This window comes from Caloenas nicobarica, chromosome 2 (assembly GCF_036013445.1).
Source record: "Caloenas nicobarica isolate bCalNic1 chromosome 2, bCalNic1.hap1, whole genome shotgun sequence".
NCBI lineage: Eukaryota > Metazoa > Chordata > Aves > Columbiformes > Columbidae > Caloenas > Caloenas nicobarica.
Window position 1 is genome coordinate 25,415,836 of NC_088246.1, and position 21,416 is coordinate 25,437,251.

General features: G+C 42.0%; 1 protein-coding gene across 7 annotated transcripts in view; it reads left to right on the plus strand.

The window, feature by feature from the left end:
• The first annotated feature begins 51 nt into the window (after positions 1 to 51).
• The window catches only part of ANKIB1 (ankyrin repeat and IBR domain containing 1), a 94,510-nt gene continuing 73,145 nt past the window's right edge, over positions 52 to 21,416 (plus strand). For 3 of the 7 annotated variants that reach the window (XM_065627316.1, XM_065627321.1, XM_065627320.1), the window contains exon 1: positions 52 to 505. The gene's annotated coding sequence lies outside the window, so the exon portion shown is untranslated. The other 4 variants (XM_065627319.1, XM_065627322.1, XM_065627318.1 and 1 more) reach the window with 4 other exon arrangements.

Here is a 21,416-nt window from a genome sequence, read left to right on the forward strand (position 1 = left end):
GGATCCGCTTCCCGTCGGAGCCCCGCGGGCCTGGGCTGCCGATGAGTTTCCGGGTCGGCGGCCTGAACTGCTGCTGCTGCTGCTGCCGCCGCCGGTTGTTGACCGCGGGCGGAGAGAGGGAGCGAGCGCGGGCGGCGGGGCGGGGCCGGGAGCACGGGGCGCTGCTGGCGGGCACGGCGGCGCTGAGGTGAAGCGGCCGCCCGGGCCCGGCGAGCGCCGCCGGCAGCTGTCAGCGCCGCCACGAGCCGCCGCCGAACAAAGGGGCAGCGAGACGGCGGCAGCCGCACCGCCCTGCGCGGGAGAGAGCCTCGCCGCTTCGGCCACCGAGTGACGGCCTCGGCTGCCGGCGGGCCCGAGCCCCGGCGGAGCGGGCATTCCAGAGGGCGCCGTATCTGGAGCGGAACGGGGGAGAGGGAGAGAGGAGCGGCCGCTGACCAAATGGAGGCGCTGGGTGGCGGGCGCGGAGGCGCCGGGAAGGGCCGGGCAGAGCCGCTGTGAGGAGCCGGTGAGTGCCCCGCGGCGCTGGCGGCGATCCCGGCGCGGCCCGGGGAGGCTCGGGCGGGGCTGCGGGAGGGCGAGGCGAGTCCGGCCGCGGGCGCAGCCAGGAGACTTCGCACACCTGGGCGTCGGCAGCCCCGTCGCATCGCGGGTGAGAGAGGCCGGGAGGCTCCCCGGGAGGTGGCTCCGAGGGAGCCTCAGCTCCTCGGCGCCGCCGGCGGGTGAGGCCAGCGGAGCAGCAGAGGCAAGAGCAGAGGGCAGCGCCGGCGTGCGGGGGTAAACACGGCGCAGATGGTGGAGGCTGGCCGGCCCCGGGCGCGGCGGCGCTGGCGCTGTGGGCGCGGGCCCCGGCGGGCAGGGGGCTGTGGGGAAGCGGGAGGCGGCGGGCCGGCAGGCGGGGCGGTGCTGGAGGGGAGAGAGGCCGCCGCCGGGCCGGGGTCTCGCCGGGCGCCGCCGCGGCGGGGGGTGGGCGGTCTCGCCCCGAAACCGGCCGGGTGGGGGGGCTCGGCAGCAGCAGCGGCCCCGGGGCGGCGGGGCTGTCTCGGCCGGGATGGCCGGGAAAGTTTGGAGCTGCCCGGTGGCCCGGCTGCAGCTGTTGAGCTCATGTCCGGCTTGTTCGTAGCCTGGAAATCCTGTCTGGAAGGCGAAAGGGAAAAAGTGTGAGTGGCCCGAGCGGGGAGCGTTTGCTGCTGGGTGAGCCGTGACAGCGTAACCTTGCTGCCAGGCTGGGGGACACCGTCCTCAGCAGCCGCTCTCGAATTAAATTGAATGCTCACGGTCTCGTGGGGGGTGGGTGTATGTTTTGGGGACTTTTGTTTGTTTTTCCCGAGGGGGGAAAAAAATATAGTCTTGATACTGTGACCGTTTTATGTAAGTAGCAGTGTCGCTTTCCCACGCATGTCCAAACGCTTACTGGAAATTTGGCAACTTTTAGAAACGAAGGAGAACCTTGATAATTCATGACTGCTCAGTCTGTCTTTTCTTTACAGTTCAACTAGTATACAGAGGAAATGTGGAGTTGCAAAAACACACTCCGCAGAGTAATACCACAGATTAAATTGTTTGCATGGACCCCTGCATCATTACTAACCATCGTTGATTGCACTTTCTTCTTTGAGTGCGTTTCGGTGCTTACCAGTTCCAAAAATGGAGTTTTAGTTGTAGACATAACATCAGTAGGGGTATTGTAATTTAAGTGCATTCTCTAAAGAGAGAGACCACTTTAGAGAGAATTATTAGCTGTAGAGGTTAGCAATGAGACTGTGTCTTCCTTACACATACGGGTGTTTTATTGTTACTTTCATCTCTTTGATTTTCAATACGAAGTGTGGTGGATTAATTTCTCTTTAACCTTTCTTGGCTACAGGGGAGAAATACTTTTATTCCTTGGATAAAAAGAAGGCTTTAGTTATATCAAAGCAACAGTATTTTTCAACTTCTAAGAACATGTGGCTTACTTAGTTGAGGTGTCTACACAGCAGTGAAATGGTAGAATTTACAGCAACTTTTTTTTTTCTGGATGTGAAAAATGGCTGTCCTTACAAGCAAGAGACCAAATTACAGAAGAGGCTTCTGGAAATGTTAATTCCAAGATTTTCTGTGGTCCTGTAATCAAGCAATTCCTTCTTTAACAAAATTTAGATTAGTCCTTAAACAAAATAATAAAATATTTTAATAGTTCAATATATTATTCCTGAATAAAAATATTACTAGAAATCTACTAAAAAGCAAAACAATGTTGGTCATGCCCTGTCTTCATATATATATATATATATATATGCATCAGCTGAATATTATGAGTGAAAATTAATTTTCAAAGGGAGAAAAACAAAAAAAGAACAACAGCAGCACTATTGTAATAATAGTAGTATCTGTAGCCAAAAGACAAAAATTAAGCGAGTTTTATGCAGTCCCTCTAATTTTTACTTGTGCCATACACATCTAGATAGGACTAGGTATATATGTATGCAAGTACTTGATTAGGCTTGTTAAAAAACATGGAGCTTCCTAGACATAGCTATATATTTTATGTAAGTTTACGTGTATCTGTTAGATGTTCCTGTCAGGAAAACTGGAGGATACTAAGCATGTAAATTTAAAAGGGAATGCCTTCTACAGCTGTCAGGTTTTGTTCAATGGAACAACTATAAAGAAATGGATTGTGAAAATGTCATTATGTCTTTGTTCACTGTGTAAGACCTTGTGAACACTATGGCTGATTTAATCTGTCCTGAGCAGTTTCTCACCCACTGGTCTGTGACACCTCTGCTATGATTGATTAGCATTACATTGCTTTTTGTTTCAGTAATAGAGCTTTGTTTATTAATTGTTAACTAGTTTGGTTAGCACGGTTTGTGGTGATTTTTTTTAAGTGGGGTGGGGGCTGCTTAGTTTTTTTTTTTTCTTTTGTCTGTATTTTATGTTTTTATTGTTGAGTTTTGTTTGTTTGGGTTTTTTTGGTCTGTGTGTGGTTTGCAGATTTTTTTGGTTGGTTTGTTTTAGCTTTACTGTTTAGGCGTCATGTAGCTGCTATTACCTGACTAGTTAGCTTCACCTTGGAATCTGAAAACTTGAAGCTGCTGTGTGCAGCTGTCACTGATGAAGTTTTGTTGCCTTTGCTAAGGTGACTCATGCCAGTAAGAACGAAAATTGGGAAGCTGGAGGTTACAAATCCGTGTGCTGAAACAGTTAAGTTTCTAATCACATTATTTTATTTGCATAATTAGTAATGATACACAGCAAACAAAGATCTGTTTTGCTTGAAGAGCAGCCCTGTGGAAATTCTGAAATGTTTAAAATGACAGGGAAAGTTGGGTTTTCAACACCATCATCATCAAACAAGACTTACTGCTTACCCTCCCAAAATACATCATGTACAAAATACATCCGTGGAGCATTATTGAAATCACCCATGCTTGTAAATTTTAGGGACAAATGATATTTCATGCAAGATTACATGACATTAAAAGTGCAAGCTGGAGAAGTGTACCTAATGTCTAAAACCTGCTAGTTTTCTTCAGAACCACTAAATATCTTCCAGATTTAAAGTGGAACCAGTAAAAATAGTCTTTGTTTGCCATTGTGGAAGGCCAAGCACAAGGTCCTGCACATGGGCTGGGACAGTCCCTGATACCAATACAGGCTGGAGGCTGAATGGATGGAGGGCAGCCCTGCGGAGAAGGACTTGAGGATACTGCTGGACAAAAAATTGGACATGAACTGTCAATGTGCTCTTACAGCCCAGAAGGCCAACCATATGCTGGGCTGCATAGAAAGGAGATTGGGCTGCTAGCAGGTCAAGGGAGGTGATTCTGCTCCTCTACTCCGCTCTGGTGAGGCCCCACCTGGAGTCCCGCATCCAGCTCTGGGGCCCCTACTATAAAAAGGGCATGGACCTGTTGGAGCAGGTCCAGAGGAGGGCCACAAAAATTATCAGGGAGCTGGAACACTTCTTCTGTGAAGAAAGAACAAGAGACTTGGGGTTGTTCAGACTGGAGAAGAGAAGGCTCCAGGGAGACACTGTTGAAGCCTTTCAATATACAAAGGGGGCTTACAAGAAGGACAAAGAAACTTTTTACCAGGGCCTCTAGTGACAGGACCAGGATCAGAGCTTTTAAACTGAAAGAGGGTAGATTTAGATTGGAAATAAGGAAGAATTTTTTTTATGATGATGGTGGTGAAACACTGGAACAGATTGCCCAGAGGAGTTGTGGATGCCTCATGATTAGAAGTTCAAGGTCAGTTTGGACAAGGCTTTGAGCAACCTGATCTACTGAAAGATGTGCTTGCCCATGGTAGGAGGGTTGGATGTGATGCTAAGTATAGCAATAGCAGAATATCTTCAGTTTCTTAGTCCAAAAATCACTTTGGAGAAAGACAGATACTAATCAATGGCTTTGTGTCCTTTTTTTTTTTTTGATGTTTTCTGAATTTCCTTTACTCTCTGTGCTTTGTTCAGTACAGTCCTTACTTCCCGCTTCGTTTTTACTCTCGCATACCTTAAATAGTACTATAAAAAATAAAGTACTATAAAAAAAAAGTACTATAAAAAATAAATTGTCTGTTAAATCAGCCAGGGTTTTCTCTTACTGGTGTGCAGAGGTGGTCTGAGGGAGTCCTCGCTATTTCTCCAATTTTCTTCCTGTATTCTTGCTTTTAGTAATTGAAAGTACTTTTCAGAAGTTGCGAACATCTCATATATCATATAAACATTTCAAATTCACATTTATGTGCATCCTTAACTCTCCTGTTTTCCAAACAAGAGAATGATCATGTTTTTAGATAAGACAAACACTTTTTTTGACCTAAGCTAATTTGTAGTACTACTAGTATCCTTGAATTTTCTTCAAGGGGTTTTGTTGGAGTTGCTTAAGAGATGTTTTCATTTAGTGGTTTTGCTTTGATTTATATTTTGAAGTATGTAAATTCTGAAGTCTGACTGTGAATGATAATTGCGGTAAAAATACGGTAGCAGGCCGTAAATGGATTACTGCAGGGAAAGAGAAGAGACTCTGCCGAATGCCTGGTATCCTCCCTGGCCTGGGCGGCTTTATAGAGCAGCTGCATGACAGCGTTGTCTGTAGAGTTCCTTGTGTAACTTTTCTTGTTCATTCCTGCACTCACAAGGAAGACAAGGCGCCAAAATGAATTTTCTAAATGTAAGTTTTATGTTGGTGCATAAACTTGCACCTGGGAATCAGTGTTTGTACATAGCCTGCAGTACAGTAATGTTATTCTTTGACAAGGAACTAGTGTAGTTTAAATATTACATCATGACAACTGAGGCAGTGTGTTATTAATTACGTGTAAAATAGTTCTTATGTGCAGGCTTCTATGTTGGAGAAAACTTATTAAATCTCTTGGGGGTTTTCCCTACCTAAGGGAGTTTCCGAGTGGTGGCTTGTGGTTACCATTTTGACGTATGTGAAGAACTTACAGCACGCATGATACAGAGAATTTCCTATCCTCTCTCGGCCTGGCTGAACACAGTGACTTAAGGGATAGGAGGGAATAGTGACAAGTTTCTGCCTGTCACAGCAGGTGCATCTCCTCCATGACCACCCCACCTTCCCAGGTGCCCTTGCAGAATAGATATGAGGCTCGGCAAGTAGAACTGAACAGTAATGAGGATGGTGGTTCATCTAGCTTGGATGTGTTGCCAAGGTTAAGTCAGCCTACACCCTGTGTCTAAAGTGCTCCCATGAAGAAAAAAATACAGATTGTAGTCATAGGAGACTCCCTTCTGAAGGGAACAAAAGACCAAATATGCAGACTGGACCCACTTCTTAGGGAAGTCCGCTGCCTCCCTGAGGCCTGGGTTAAAGATGTGAAGAGAAAGCTTCCTACCCTAGTACAGCCCCCAAATTATTATCCATTATTGATTTTTTTTTTTTTTTTTTTTTTTTTCTGGTAGGCAGCGACGAAGTTGCAACAAGAGGTCTGAGGGCAACTGAGAGATTTCAGGGCCTTGGAATGGCTGTTTAAGGGATCAGGAGCACAAGTAATGTTCTTCTCTATCCTTCCAGTTGCAGGGAATGATGAGGGAAGAAACAGGAAGAGCCAGCAGCTCAATACCTGGTTCTGAGCCTGGTGTCACTGTCAGGTGACACCAGGCCTGCTGGTGACAGTGGAAGCACACCTGTCTCAAAGGGGAAAAAGGATCTTTGCACAGGAGTTACCAGGGCTCACTGAAAGAGCTTTAAACTAGATTGGGGGGAAAAGGGTAAAACCAGGCTTGCTGGAGATAAGCCTGGGGGCAGCATGCCAGCATTTGAGGGATGACGTGCTAGCGAGGTTGTTTGATCTGCTATCTCAATGGAGGTAGGTGCTGGAGATCCATGCAGCAGCAAAGACACAAGGATTATTAATGTGTTAAAAACCACGGATGCACCTGAGAGTGGTCATGTAGGAATTAGGGCTTCTTCCCCCAAAAAGGTGGTGGGATCAGTAGCCCAGCTGGTACATCTACACCAATGCACGCAGTATGGGCAACAAACAGGAGGAGCTGGAAGCCATCATCAAGCAGGAAAACTATTATATAGTTGCCATCACGGAAACATGGTGGGATAACTCTCACAACTGGAGTTCTGCAATAGATGGCTATAAACTCTTCAGGAGGGATAGGCAAGGAAGGAGAAGTGGTGGGGTAGCTCTGTGTGTTAGGGAGTGTTCTGACTGTCTGGAGCTTAATGATGATGACAGAGTGAAGTGTTTATGGGTAAGAATTGGGGAAGGCCAACAAGGCAGATATCCTGGTGGGAGTCTGTTACAGACCACACAACCAGGATGAAGAGGCAGACAAAATATTTTATAAGCAGCTGGGAGAAGTCTCATGATCTCTAGCCCATGTTCTTGTGTGGGAGCCCAACTTACCAGATGTCTGCTGCAAATACAATACAGTGGAGAGGAAACAGTCTAGGAGGTTCCTGGAGTGTATGGAGGACAACTGCCTGACGCAGCAGGTCAGCGAGCCAACTAGGGAAGGTGCCCCACTGGACCTGTTGTTTGAAAATAGAGAATGACTTGTGGGATGTGATAGTTGGAGGTCACCTTGGGCATAGTGATCACAAAGTGAGAAGAGTTTTCAATTCTTGGAGAAGTAAGGAGCAGCGTCAGCAGAACTGCTGCCTTGGACTTCCAGAGGGCAGACTTTGTTTAGGAGCCAGGTTGACAGAGTCCCTTGGGAGGCAGCTCTGAAGGGCAAAGGAGTCTAGGGAAGCTGGACGTTCTTCAAGAAGGAAGTCGAGTGCACCTTTGCTAAGTTTGTAGACAACACCAAGTTGGGTGGGACTGCTGGTCTTCTTGAGGGTAGGTAGGGTCTACAGAGGAATCTGGACCAGCTGGATCAATGGGCCAGTTGCATGAGATTCAACAAGGCCAAGTGCCGGGTCCTGCACTTGGGTCACAACAACCCCAGGCAGCGCTACAGGCTCGGGGAAGAGTGGCTGGAAAGCTGTCCAGCAGAAAAGGACTTGGGGGTGTTGATTGACAGCCGGCTGAACACGAGCCAGCAGTGTGCCCAGGTGGCCAAGAAGGCCAACAGCATCCTGGCTTGTATCAGGAATAGTGTGGCCAGCAGGACTAGGGAAATGACTGCCCCCTGTACTCGATGCTGGTGAGGCCCCACCTTGAATCCTGTGTTCAGTTTTGGGCCCCTCATTACAAGAAAGACGTTGAGGTACTGGAGAGAGTGCAGAGAAGGGCAGTGAAGCTGGTGAGGGGTCTGGAGCACAAGTCTGATGAGGAGCAGCTGAGGGAACTAGGGCTGTTTATCCTGGAGAAAAGGAGGCTGAGGGGAGACCTTGTCGCTCTCTACAACTACCTGAAAGGAGGTTGTAGCATGGAGGGTGTTAGTCTGTTTTCCCAACTAACAAACAATAGGGTGAGGAAATGGCCTCAAGTTGTGCCAGGGAAGGTTTAGATTGGATATCAGAAGAAACTTCTTCACTGAAAGGTTTATCAGGCATTGGAACAGGCTGCCCAGGGAAGTGGTTGAGTCACTATCCCTGGAGGAGTTTAAAAGACACATAGATGAGGTTCTTAGGGACGTGATTTAGAGGTGGACTTGGCAGTGCTAGGCTGACAGTTGGACCTGATGATCCTAAGGGTCTTTTGCAACCTAAATGATTCTATGGTCCTGACTTCTGTGGTGTAGTCTGCTGTGCTATATAGCATTCCAGGACGCAGCAACTTCGTTATTGGCTGCTACATCTCTATATCTCATTGCTGCATTTAGGTTTTCCTTTCCTCTCCAACAAAAATAACAACAAAAATACATATTCAGTTTTGACATATGCTTTTATTGTGAAAATAGCACCCCAAAAGCATACAAGTAAATGAACAAACAGAAGAAGCTTTTGGAAATATTGCAGTCACCAATTCGCATGGAAGAGGACTGTCATGTGCTAGCCAAATAGTGTATATTCATTTTAAAGGAGTATTTTTAAACTGCTGTGAACACTTAGTCCTTGCTTTATAATAAAGGCTGTGGTCAAAAATACAGTCTAGGCATTTCCAACTCACTGTGGTATTTCGAGTGAGTCCTTAAGTTTGCTGGAATGATCTGAACTATTCCATTTATAATTGCAGTTGGCAGTCTGTAAGGCATAGGCATAGCCTTCTCTCACTTTACTGTCCTGAAACAAAACACAGCTTAGAGGAAAAGATCAAGAATGGTCGATTTCTGGGCCACCTTAAAAAAAACCTTCTAGTGACTGGTCAATAGGCTTTGAAAACCAAAAGAGCCTAAAGAGGGTTGTTTTGCTATTGAAGGCACCAATTGCTTGTAGGTTGTTCTCTCTACTAAGCACGGAAGTAAATCACCACTTGTATACCTCCTACATGTAACTTTAAGAAATGCTTGTAATATTGGGCCATTTTTCTGTAAAGTGGAGTAAGTTCTTATATTTAAGTGTGGAGTGTTTTTTCAGGAGTCCTTAGAGGTAGGAAGATAATAAATGCTTATTAAAGAAAAGGTCCATTGCTTGTTCTCAAATTCTGGGTTAATTTAAGGTACTAAAATACATTTCATGGAGGCAGATTTTTTTTCTTCTTCATGTAGTGTATTTAAATCTGATGCATTTAAATCCTTTTCTGTTTATGCAAGTTAATGAAAGTATAACGTAACCAATAAGAGGTTTATTTATATCCTTGAACCAAGATGGCTGCTGCTATTGAGGTTTGTGTTATTTCTTTTCTGTACAGTATCTCTGCTATACCTTGTAGTAGCTGTTCTATCTTACTGTCGTGTTGGTGTTTCCTCTGTACTTATTTATATGGCGTTCTAGCTTCTGAATATTTGTTCTTATTTTTCTTGCTTTCTTCTTTCTATCCTTTCCCCCTTATTTTTCTGATTATTGTTTTGTGTTTCATTGTTGTACCTCTGGAAGCAAAGGTTTATTTCTTCTGTTGACAACATGAATGGCTTGTAGCTTCCATCTGCTCTTGCAGAACATTTTTATGGAGTCAGGATTGTCTTCAGTAGCATCTGCTGCAATAATGGCTGGTATGCTGTGTTATACTTACCTGACACTTCTGTCTCATGAAGTTAATTGGGTGGGTGACACCTTTTTAGACACACTGTGGTGCGGTGTGTTGTTTGGTGGCGTTTGTTTGTTTGTTTGTTTTTGGCCACCATCAATGATTTAGCACTTCATTGCAAGCAGAAATTCTAAACAGTTCTTGGCAGATGAAAATGTAAAGAGAGACATATAGTCTTGCATAGGCTGTGAAGCGAAGCCCTAGCAAGAAGTAAGATAAACTAAGGGAAAACTAAGTCAAGTTGGCAAGTTTTTGTGTGCATGCCAACCTGAATTAAGATTTACCTGTAATTCACTAGGTGATGTCAGCTAGAGGTAACCTGTGAGAGAACTTATTTGAAAAGCAATATTAATAAAAGGATGACTGTGGCTAATTGTGAAAATTCTTATGCAGTTTAATTCTGTGGTAATTGTCTTACACAGTTAAAATACTGACTTTTGTAAAATATGCTATGGGAGTGTTGGTGATCTCTCTCTTCCTACTCCCTCCTTTTTTGTTTGTTGTGGGGTTTTTTTTGTTTTACTTGTTTTGGTTTTGTAATTTTTTTTAAATGAAAGATGACAGAAGGAAAGATACAGCTTCGGAAGTTTCAAAGCTATTTCTGGGAAAGTACACTTAAAGTTAACATATATAATGCTAATTATGTATATACCAATGGCATATTTCTTGACCGTTTTATGTACTCTGTATGCATTTGCAGTTAAATGTAAATGTAAGTTGGAAACTGATTCTCTGCCCCAAGTACTTCACTTCATGATCACTCTTCTTGGAATTTAGCATAGAAAAGAATTAGATTTTCCTGGTTAATAAATATAATTCTACTTTACAAACGGGTCTTGCTTGTTCTTATAACAGATACTTTAAGGGACTGTAGGAACATCATGTCCTGTTTGCATGCAGCTAATTTTGGTCCTGATTGTAAATTACTACAAATGAATAACTTAATGGATAAAATCAGATTTGTTATATTTATTAGTTTGAGCTGTGTTTACAGTCCACTTAAGATCTCCTCTTCAAGGAACTTTCACAAATGTTAACTGGGGTAGCAATCTCCTGCCCCTTTTATTTCAGTTGGATTCCTAATAGGAATTTTGAAGGCAAAGTTAAAAATGGTATATTTCTATCAAAGCTGTTGTGTAGAAACTCAAAATCTTATTGTATCAAAAAGGAAGAGTTTATTTTTTAGGTTGCACAGGTGAAGCACTGATGATAATGATAGTTGAAATTTTTCCTGTTATGAAGCAGACTTTGGAGAAATAGCTGAAAAAATATGCTAAAAGATCATGACGTATACTTGTCTGGTTTTCTGCACTACTGTTGTATTGAATACTGATTCTATTAAAATTTATGATAGACTTAAGAATAGGAATTTTAGAGCTGTTGTAATGTACTAATAAACTCTTCTCTGTACTAATGGTTTGATTGTTACTATATTGCTGTGGTATGCAGTTGTGTGTTTTTCTTTGTATTTTTATTAGCTACTATGTATGTGAGATATAAAAATAATATAAGCAAGGCTGGATGCACATCAGGACCAATTTTCAGCAGTATCAACCTGTAAATGCTGTTGCGATAGAATTTTCCACTGAAACATTATTTTTCTTATTACCTTGCCTGCATAAATTACTTACAGAATTGTTACTTTTTTAGTTTTCTTTTTTTAAATCCAGGTGGCTCTACTGTGTTTTAGAGCTCTATGCAGCTGGGGAACAAGCAAATGTATTAATCTCCAGTTAACACTGTTCTGTTGAAAGACTACAGATAGACATGTAGAAATGTCCTGATAGAGCAGAGCCCAGAAAATTTCTTGTGAATCTATCAAAATGGTGAATGTCATCAGTGTCTTGAAGAAACTGCAAGAGCGTGTAGCTACTAAACTGCGAAGACCAAAGTTCCGGCTGTGCTAGTAATGCAGGTTATACTTCTTTAAGATTTTAAAGAATTTTTTGACTGATGCTGTTTCATTCACATTTGCTAAACAGTTGAAATTATCTCTGTACCTGTAAGGTGAGGATTTTGATATTTTAAAGCTCAGATCTTGAGACAAAGCTATATAGCAGACTTCATTATAGCAAAACGTTTTTTTCAGCAATGATGCAATGCATTTACTCTGTAGAAATATTTCTGCCACAAAAGTGTGATACCAAGTAATCTAGGCCTATGCAGCATTGTGAGTTATATACAATTCTAAGATAAAGCATTTGTTCTTTATGAAAGTACTCGGATTACTTGCATTGCCTGAAAGCTTGTGTATGAGGTACACAGTCCTGAGGCGTTACTAACAGTCCTCTGTGGTTTAGTGCAGTGCAGATGTACAATGGCTCTTAATTTAGGCCCTTCCCCTGACTTCTTGAGAGTCACTGACACAGATACTTTATGTATTTAGCTCTCCGCATTTAGAAGGATGTATTGGAGAGAAGTCTTTCATTGGAGCTATTTCAATGAGTCACCCAAGTGCAAACTGCCCATTTAAAAAAAACAAAACAAACAACAACAAAACACGCCACCACGAAGAGGCTTTATTTGATAGTGTGTGTATTGAAATACAAGTTCTCTGTAACATCGCATTTACCAACCTGTTAATTAGTTAAACTACATGGAAGTCCTTTATCCTTTTCAGGATGTGATAACTAGTATTCTGTAAGATTAAGTAGTGCAGTTTTGCATTTATAATCTCCATTAATTCCCTGGATGAGGCAAAGGAATGCACCGTCAGCAGGCTGGTGGCTGACACCAAGTTGTGTGTGCTGGAGGGCAGGGCTGCGCTTCTGAGGGACTTTGACAGACTGGAGACATGGGCTGGCAAGAACTTCATGATGTTCAACAAAGAGTCTGGGAACTGAAACAGAATAACCCTACATAGTGGTAGAGGCTGGGAACTAATGGCTGGAGAGCCACGTTGCACGTTTGCACGTTGCAAATGACGTCTCTTTCCTGGTGGACACCAAGTTGAAAGTGAGTCAGCAATGTGCCTTTGCTTAGCGAGAATGAAGCCAGTAGCTGAGACAAGTGATTATTTCTGTCTGCTTGACGCTTGTGGGACTGCATCTGAGACAGTGTCTGGCTTTGCACTCCCCCATATAGGAGAGTTGCTAACACAATGGAGCATGTCTAGAGGAAGACTGTAAAAATAATTAGAGGTCAGGAGCACATCATGTGAAAAGAGAAGCTGGAAGAGCTGCCTGTCCTCTGTTTGGAGAAGACTAGGGGCGGGATCTTGTTTTCAATTAATGGGTGGGTACAGAAAAGACAGAACCAGACTGTTCTTGGAGGAGCTGGGTGACCTGGCTAGAGGCAATGGAGAAAGTTCCAGCAAGGGATGTTTCAACTAGACGTTAGGAAAAGATTTACACTGTGAAGGTGGTCAAATGCTGGGACAAGTTGCCCAGAGAGGCTGTGAGACCTCCATCCTTGGAGATACTCTGAACTTAATTTGGAACAGCCTTGCGCAGCCTTTGAAGCTTTTAAAATTGCCCTGTGGAGGGGACTGAAGCAGCTGACTTCCAGAAGTTCCTTCCAATGTAAGTAAGCGCTTGTTCCCCATCAGGTGATGTGGTTGCACAACCAAACATTTTCTCCCTCCTCTGCATACAGGTGGTCTGTCCCAACTGAAGCATGTGGCTCAGAGGGCTATGGAGCTTCCTAGGAGGGAACAATATGATTATCTTATGTAGATTCTACTATATAGCTCAAACGCTGTTTTTTAGCCTGACTTCTGCGTAGTCAAAGATTTGAAGTGATTAGTGCTTTGAATATCATGTGTCTGTAATGAAATAGACTAATCCTGAACGAGGTGTCTTTTTCTAGAGATTTGTATTTTAAATAATTTTGAGTAGTTTTTTTCTGTAATATCACTTTAAAAAATTTCCTGCTATTCAGAAGTAGCCTGATTTCTTGTGCATCCTTTGAAGCAATGAAATAAATGTCTAACTGTAATTGGAATACAGGTTTGTTCTGTTTTCATTTGTTGAGGCTGAGGTTTTGGGTTTTGTGTTGTTTTTGTTTGACTCTTGTTGTTTTGCTTTGTTTTCAAATTTATAAATCCAGACTTTCTCATAAGCAAGTTGCCTGAGGTTTATACTTATTTACCTAATAAAGGAATAGAAAGTTAAATTCATTTGTCTGGAATGGGAGTTAGACAGGCAGCATGTTCTGGTATAAAATACTTTGTTGTAATGTTTAACTAAAAAGATAATTTGGAGGTTTTGGTCTCTTTGTTACCCTGGATGGTATTACAATAAGCAAACCTGAATAACAGAGTCACATAATTTTACTGTAAAGGCAATGTAAATTGGCTATTGATTTGGTCTTTATTTCATAGAAATACCTTTTAAGTTCAGTCTCAGCTAAATTCAGAAATCCTGTTTTGTGGTTTTTTTTTTTTTTTTTTTTCTTCCTGCATGTTATTCCTATTATATCTACAATGAGTGAGGAATCAGTATGGATTGATTTTTAAAATCAATCTTTAAGAAAGTGATCAGTGTCGCTTGTTATTTTGCAAATATACAAAGGTTCTCAATCTTGACATCTGGTGATGAGTGTGAGCAAAGAAATCCTAAACCCCAAAATCGTGTATTTCCTGGGAATAACTTCTGTACAGATTATACAATTTCTAGTAAAACCAGACAGTATTTTCTGTGTGTCTACAGCATGTTTTAGCTTCTTCAAAGTAATGACGACATGCAGATCAAAGCAGACTGGCTTAGTGCTAAATGGAGTTGTTCAAAAAAGTTTCTTTTTGAAACTTAAAACCTCAGTATAAACTTTGAACAAAAAAATATTCCCAAACCAGTCTACCCATGGCTTACTGTGAGAATAAATCCTTTCACATTCCTAAAGGCAGATAGTCCACCCTAATCATGCTTTGCTTTAGCTATTGTATACTTTGTTTTCCCCAGTACTGCCTGGGTCTGCGTATTCTGTTTGATTCCTGTTGTCCTTTCCAAACTGCCCACCCAGCTGATGGATCCAAACAGCTGTAACTGAGTGCACCCAAGAAATGTTCTGATGCAGTAATTGTATTTTGTGGCCCCATTTCCCTACAACTGAGGATGCTTCTAAGAAAGAATCTTTTTCTCTTTATATTTAAATGTGTTGCATTCTTAAAAATAGAAGATACTTTAAAATTTGTCCACATAGAAATGAAAACCTGAGAACAGTATTCTGTTTTCAAAACTGATTCAATGGGACATGGAGCTGTAAAATGCAGTTTTGTTTTGTTTTTTAATACACTTTGCTGTTTTAATTGATTAAGGGAATAAGATTTCCATGTTATGCAGGCACTTGATCGCATCCTGAAAATGAGCAAGCTATTGAATAGGTGGATGTGCCTTTTAGAGTAGGCAGTTCCAGCATCCTTGATTCCCAGAACATTCCAGCCTCGTGCAATTCTGCTGCCGTATGATATGTTTTCATACAAACCACCATTTGAAAAGGGGGCCTTTTATATTTATTACATCTCTTTATAGAAGTATATTTTTTTGTTATTGTATATTGTTAGTCATGGCTGTTTTTAAAACTGTTGGGTGCTTGCTTCAGAGATGCTTCTTTTACTGTAATACAAATATTGTTCCATTTCTCTCATTTCTTGTCTGTTGCTGATTTTCCCCTTTTAAAATCTTCTAGGGAGTAGTTTAAAGCAATTAGAACATACTTCTTGCTATGCAGAATGTTATACAAGTACATAGGGTGACACCAGGGTAGATTTTTAAAGCTATTTGTGCCTTTTGAAATTTACAGAAGACCATAAGACTTAAATCCTCTAATGAATACCACAACCCTATTGATAAAGTATTGTTGTTTCTACATATCCATGGATGGTTCCCCAACAAGTTTTAAGTCTATTAGAAAATATGATGCAATAGGATATGCAATAAAGGAGGGAAGGAAGCGATGACTGTTGTTAGACATCACCCTTTCCCAAAGTGCAAATGGATAGGTACTACATCAGGCATCTTTTTTTTTTTTCCCTCCCCTGCTTTAAGACTGTTTGTTCAAAAGGCTTGTGCCAAGTTAGTAGAGTTTGTTCTCACCAGAGTCCTGCCGAGCCTCCTGCAGCTAAGCCAAACACCTTTTACCAGTATCTTCTTGCCCCACTCCTGCTTTCTGACTCTTGGTGTATCAGAGCTTGGACGTCTTTGCCCTCTAGTAAATGCAAGCCCAGCTGTGTGTGTTCACTGCCTGTTGGACAGAGTTTTTACTTGTCTTTCCACCTAGGCCTTGCTTGCCTTGTATCAGGCACTGGAATAGTTGCTGCTGCTATTAACAATCATCTGTTTTTTAGCATAATGAGATTAAAACTGGACTCAGACACAAGTGCCAGCTGTGCTGGCATTTTCGGAAAGGGGTAGGCTGGAGTTGGGAGTTTGCATCCTGGTGGAGTTTGATGCTTCCTTGTACACCATGAGTACTTGCAAGTTTGGGTGCAGACAACAGCAGCCAGTGCTGCTCTGGTGCTGTGCTGCCTGCTCTGTATCTGCAGTCATCCACTCCATCCACCTGCATCCTTCAGTCAGTGTTCCATCCACCACCCCGTCCTGAATGCACTGCCACTCTCAGAGTTGGGGCTGATAATATAATGCTGGGCTACGGGAGAAATTTCCTGAAAGCTGTTCTGACTTAACTAGTGGAGTGGTGCTGGTGTACTCCTGCCTTGCACACAAACAACTGTGTGCTTTGCACAGTTCGCACATTGCTGGTGTTTCTCCTTCTGCCTGCACTTCAGTTTGAACAAGCACGGTTATGAAAGTATTTCCGCTCTTTACAGTATGCGCTGGTACAAATAATCCTGCCTCCCTGTTACTGCTGCCATGCTCTGGCTGTTTGGACCATCAGCATCCCAGAAAAAAAATGCAAAAGAGGGACCAGATCTGAGTTATAGGTATTCAGCTTCTCTGTGCATTCGCAAAGGCACGTGCCAGTGCAAAACAAGGGAAAGTGCGGGAATATGGATGAGCAGGAGGGTGGATCAGAAACAGGATCAGCTGGATCAGCTGATCAGCTTATCAGGCAGGATCAGCTCTGGTGTCAATTCAAACCGCCTTAGAAACTACAGCCTAAGTTTCTCAAACAACATTAGCATCATAAAAAGATAATGGAGGCAGATTTCCAGCTTGCTAAGTGCATGATTCATAGTAACTATAAAAATTACTTTATAATTTTTAAAGCTTTCAGGGAAGTCTGGCAGAGATCACACACTGATCTAGGCAGTGATAACAGGGAACTGGACCTGCGGGAGGAGAACAACGCAAGACAGGAACAAGAGGTGCAGGGGAAAAAGAAATGCGCTTGTTTTTTTTGTTTTGTTGGTTGGTTGGTTGTTTTTGAGGGGGGGATTCTGTTGCAGTGTCATTTACTTTACAAGCAGGAAGAACTATTTTTAAATAAGTGCCTGTGTGTTACAATGGCACTGGGACAGGTTTTTCGTAAAGCACTAGGGATTCCTGAGCATCACAAATCTGCGAGCTGCTGAAACTAATACAGCTGGTTCCCAGGGCTTATGTCTCATCTACCACTGCTCGCTTTTGCTCCCACAGATCTGGAAATACCACTGGCAGTGGGATTTTTCTTCTAACAAACTCTATTCCTGGACTTCTGTCTCACTTTCAGGCAGGTAAATACAAGATCTACCAGTACCTAGCAAATGCTGGATTGATAACTGAACTTCTCCTAGTGGTGGGCCCGGCTGCTTAAGAACAGCTTTACCAGTCATGGTAGAGGAAGGTGAATGGGCTTGTCAAGCTGAAGGAGAGACACGGTGACTCAACAGATGACGGAAAGCCTGCTCTTTAGTGTAAGCAGGCTGGATTGCATAGTCTCAGGTGGCCACACTCTGGCTGGGTGTCTGCTGTCGCTGCTTTGCAGCCAGGTTTGGTAGACACCAAAGTAAAAGCGTTTTCTGATGTGAGAAGGCATGCCTGGCTATGGAGGGAGCAGCAGGGAAACGCATGTCCCAGTCCCAGCAGCACCATCCTGGCGGGGAAAGCCCATGTGCGGATGTCCTCTGTGACTTTGTGAGCAGGTTCAGAAATAGCTCTGGCTAAGAACCTCCTGTGTGGTATCACTATCACCTCCAGAGTCAGGAGGGTGACCTGGATCTTTCTGTTCTGCAGGACCTCTCTGTCTAATGTAGCAGCAAATAAGGGACACAGAGGTCCTAAAAGTCACCTTACCTAACCAGAAGTACCAGCTCCATTGGTGAGCTAGCTATGCTTGCAGCACGGTCAGTCATTCTTTTCTTATGACCCCGGGAAGCATATGAAGTAGACGTGGAAGAAACAGAGTCAGTAGTGAACACAGCCCAGGCTGCGTTATCTCCACGTTATATATCTTGATACTAGATCAACTTGTGGAAACAAAGGATGTGTAAGCCTAGTAAATGCTTTTCAGAACACGTATCTGCTGGCACAGTAACTGGCTGTAGACAGAGGTAAGGCAGCAGGTTTCCATCAAAAAAAAAAAAAAAAAAAGAAAATTACAAACAAAACCTTGTGCAGTACACAAAGGTGAGTTAGTGGACAAGGCATGAGATGATCTTGGCTACTGCATGGCAAGCCAAAGGCTTTTGCTGGGGCGGGGGGAAGCGTTATTGTATGACCATTAGCAACCTGGTATTGATCTGGCTTAAATCTGGTACCTCAGATCATCTGGTTATACGGAGATCCAGCATAGCTGTCAAATTGCAATCTTAAGTATTTTTATAATGATACCCTGTTTTAGACTGCACTGTTCTGGTTTAAAGCCTAAAAAGTAAAGTATTTCCTGACTGGTATATTAGACTGTATAAGTAGTGTTGAATGCTTAAATCTGTTTCCACATAGAGGAATTCTTTCCTTCATATTGGGAAGGCTCCACTGACATTTTTCAGGTATGCTTTGGCCATCCCAGTTTTTTCTGTGCAGAGGTGTCTCCTCGTTCTTCCCCAGCAAATGTAAAGTGGAAAAGAATGGTAATAAAGAGTAACAAGATTTACTGACTACAGGAGAGCATGGGAACAGCAAAATTGTTGGGAGAGGGGCAATTTTTTTTGCAAGTTCCCTTTTATTTGTTTCTACTGTGAAGTGGAGGAGTAAGGAGAAGCAAGGTCTGCATATGTGATACCATAAACATTATCAGAGTAAGAGAAAACCCCCCCAAGACTGCTTATGCTTTCCTCTTTTGTGGCATCTAAGTACAGTCTTTCCTTGATAATTCAACATCTCTCAGTGAGAATAGTCTTTCATGTGAAAATGGGGAGGGAAATCTAAAATAATTCAACATTCTTAAATGACAGAATATCACTTTTCCATCTTAATGTAAAAAATAGGCCTCAAGTATATTCTAGGTATGCTTTACAGATTTCTTGCATTCTGGCTGAAGCAAGCAAGGTAAAAGGAGATCAGCGCAGACATCATCCCTTTGTCAGGTATCATTTGCCAAAGTGAGAGATGTACTTGCTTGGTGATGAGAGCCAGGGTCTGATTTTGTAGGTGTAATCTCAGAGTTGTCAATCTGTGTTGAATCTTGTGGAAAAGCTGTGGAGACTCTGTTTCAGGTTTTCTCCGTGCAAATATCGTTTTGTTTCATATACTTTTTTAATAATTAAAACTCTGCAACCCCCCCTGTATTTTGTCATGTGTAACCTCTCTTTTAAGAACTAACCTGGTGCCAGATTACTGGAGGTGAGTTAACATGACGCAATGTTTAAAAGATTCCAAGACAGGCTTGTGGAACAGCAGATGTGTAAGCCTGATGCCTGTTCCTAAAATATTAGTAGAAATGACATAAGAACAGACCAAATTAGCAGACACGTGGATAAATATGATGTCTTGAGGAATGGTCAGCGTAGTATCGTAAGGGAAAGTCTGGTTTCACAAACTTACTGATTTTCTTTCAAGAAGCTAGCAGGGAAAATGCATTTGATATAGTCTGCTTGGATTTTCAAAGGGCATTTAACACGATCCCTTGCTTAGAAGTCTTTAAGAATCCAAACAGCTTTGGGAAAGACGGAGGTCTGTTGCAGGCAGAAGTCACTTGTTAAAAGATAGGAGATGAGTAGGAATAAAGAGACAGTTTTTACAGTGGCTGAAGGTTACTGACAGAGTCCCAGATAGATCAGTGCTAGGACCTCTGCTGTTTAATGTGCGGAGAAATGATCTGGAAAAGATGGTTAGTGAGATGATAGTCTCTAGACAATACTACAAACAGTGTCAACTGCAAAAGAATTTCATGAGAAACAATGGTAAATAGCATATGAAACTCAATATAGTTAAAGGTGAAAGATTCACGTGGTTGGGGGGAGGGGGAGAAAGAGTCCTAAATTTATATAGAATATTATTCTCTTAATTATTACCACTCAGGAACAAGATCTCTAGGTTACAATAAAAACTATGAAGAAAATCAACTTAGTCTTTAGTACCAATCCAAAAAGTAAATCAAATTTTGAAAGAGTAGAGACCATGCCACCCCCATGTAAATCCATGCATTCCGCATGTTGTACACAGCTCCTTGTCTCCCAACTTAAAAAGATGTCAGTGGCATTGGAAACAGATCAGAAGAAGCAGAAAGGGTCCCAAAAGCTGCACGGAATCTATTCTTTGAGAATTAGGATAATCAATCTGTAAAAGAGCAAAAGATTGGTGTGACAAAGGGTAATCACCTGTAAAAGGTGATATGATAGAAATCTCTAAATTCACAAGTTGAATGGAGAGAGTAAATAGGCAAAGTTTTTTGCTGTCTACCTCTCAGTTCTTGTAGACGGTGAAAATGAAATTTAACAAGTGGCAGGTTGAAAACAGATGTTTCTTCACAATGAATAGTTAAGCTGTGAAATTTCAGGATGCTGTGTCTGTTAAAATTTTCTATAGATTCAGGGAGGTTTTGAACAAATTAATGAAACAAAAATGCATTACAGGTTATTAATATAAAAATAGCACGTCTGGTTCAAGAATGTATCAAGTGGTGAATTGCTGAAGACTGGGAGAGTATTGTTGTAAAGTTTCAGCTTGCCCAGTCGTTGTGCTTTTCATTAGTATATTCTGCTGGCAACTCTCTCTGAACAAGTTATTAGATGAGAAGTATCTGATCCACTATGGCCATTAATGCAACTATGTTTATAGTCTTTGGAAACAAAATGGAAAAGAAAAATGCTATATTGGTAAACGCAAACTTTAAATAAAGTTATAATAATTGGTTTGGTTTCATATTTTCGAAGTCTAAAACCAGTGGAAATTTTGCTGCAAACCAGATAAAATACTGTTTCATGAAAGCACACAATAAATCGTATTAATCAATAAAATATTGACATATAAACAGAAGTAGTAAATGAGGTTGTTAGAACTGAAGAAGTAATGTAGTTGTCATTAATAGCATCTGAGTATATATTATGAAAATCATCTTCAGCTTGCTTTCAGCTAATGTCTTGCAATAGAATTGCTGTTAGGGACAGAATTCTTTCAAGGTAGGAATAAACTAGTTTTTCTCCCATTTAGATTTTTGGATATTTATTCCTAAGCAAAGTTCACCTTTCTTTTTGAAGATCAACACTTTTTTTTTTTCTCCAGTCAGTCTGAAATAACTTCCAAAACAGCAAAGGACTCTTAACCAGTCTTTGTCAGACCTACAGTCATTTTTAATTTATACCATAACCCTTCCAAATCTACAGACCTTAAAAGAACCCCGTGGGTTTTGCTTTTACATTTTTTTTAAAGGCTTGCCTGATATTTTTGTAATTTGTCTTTTTTTAGCTTAGTAATGTAGCTACAAAAAACTCATTGAAGTTTTTACTTTCTTAGTCTGCTGTAGAAGCTGGGTAATTTTTCAGGTTTCCAAATTGAATATCAATGCAACCCATTAGCTCAAGAGCACATTGGCTCCAAGAATCTATTATAATTTTTAGAGTA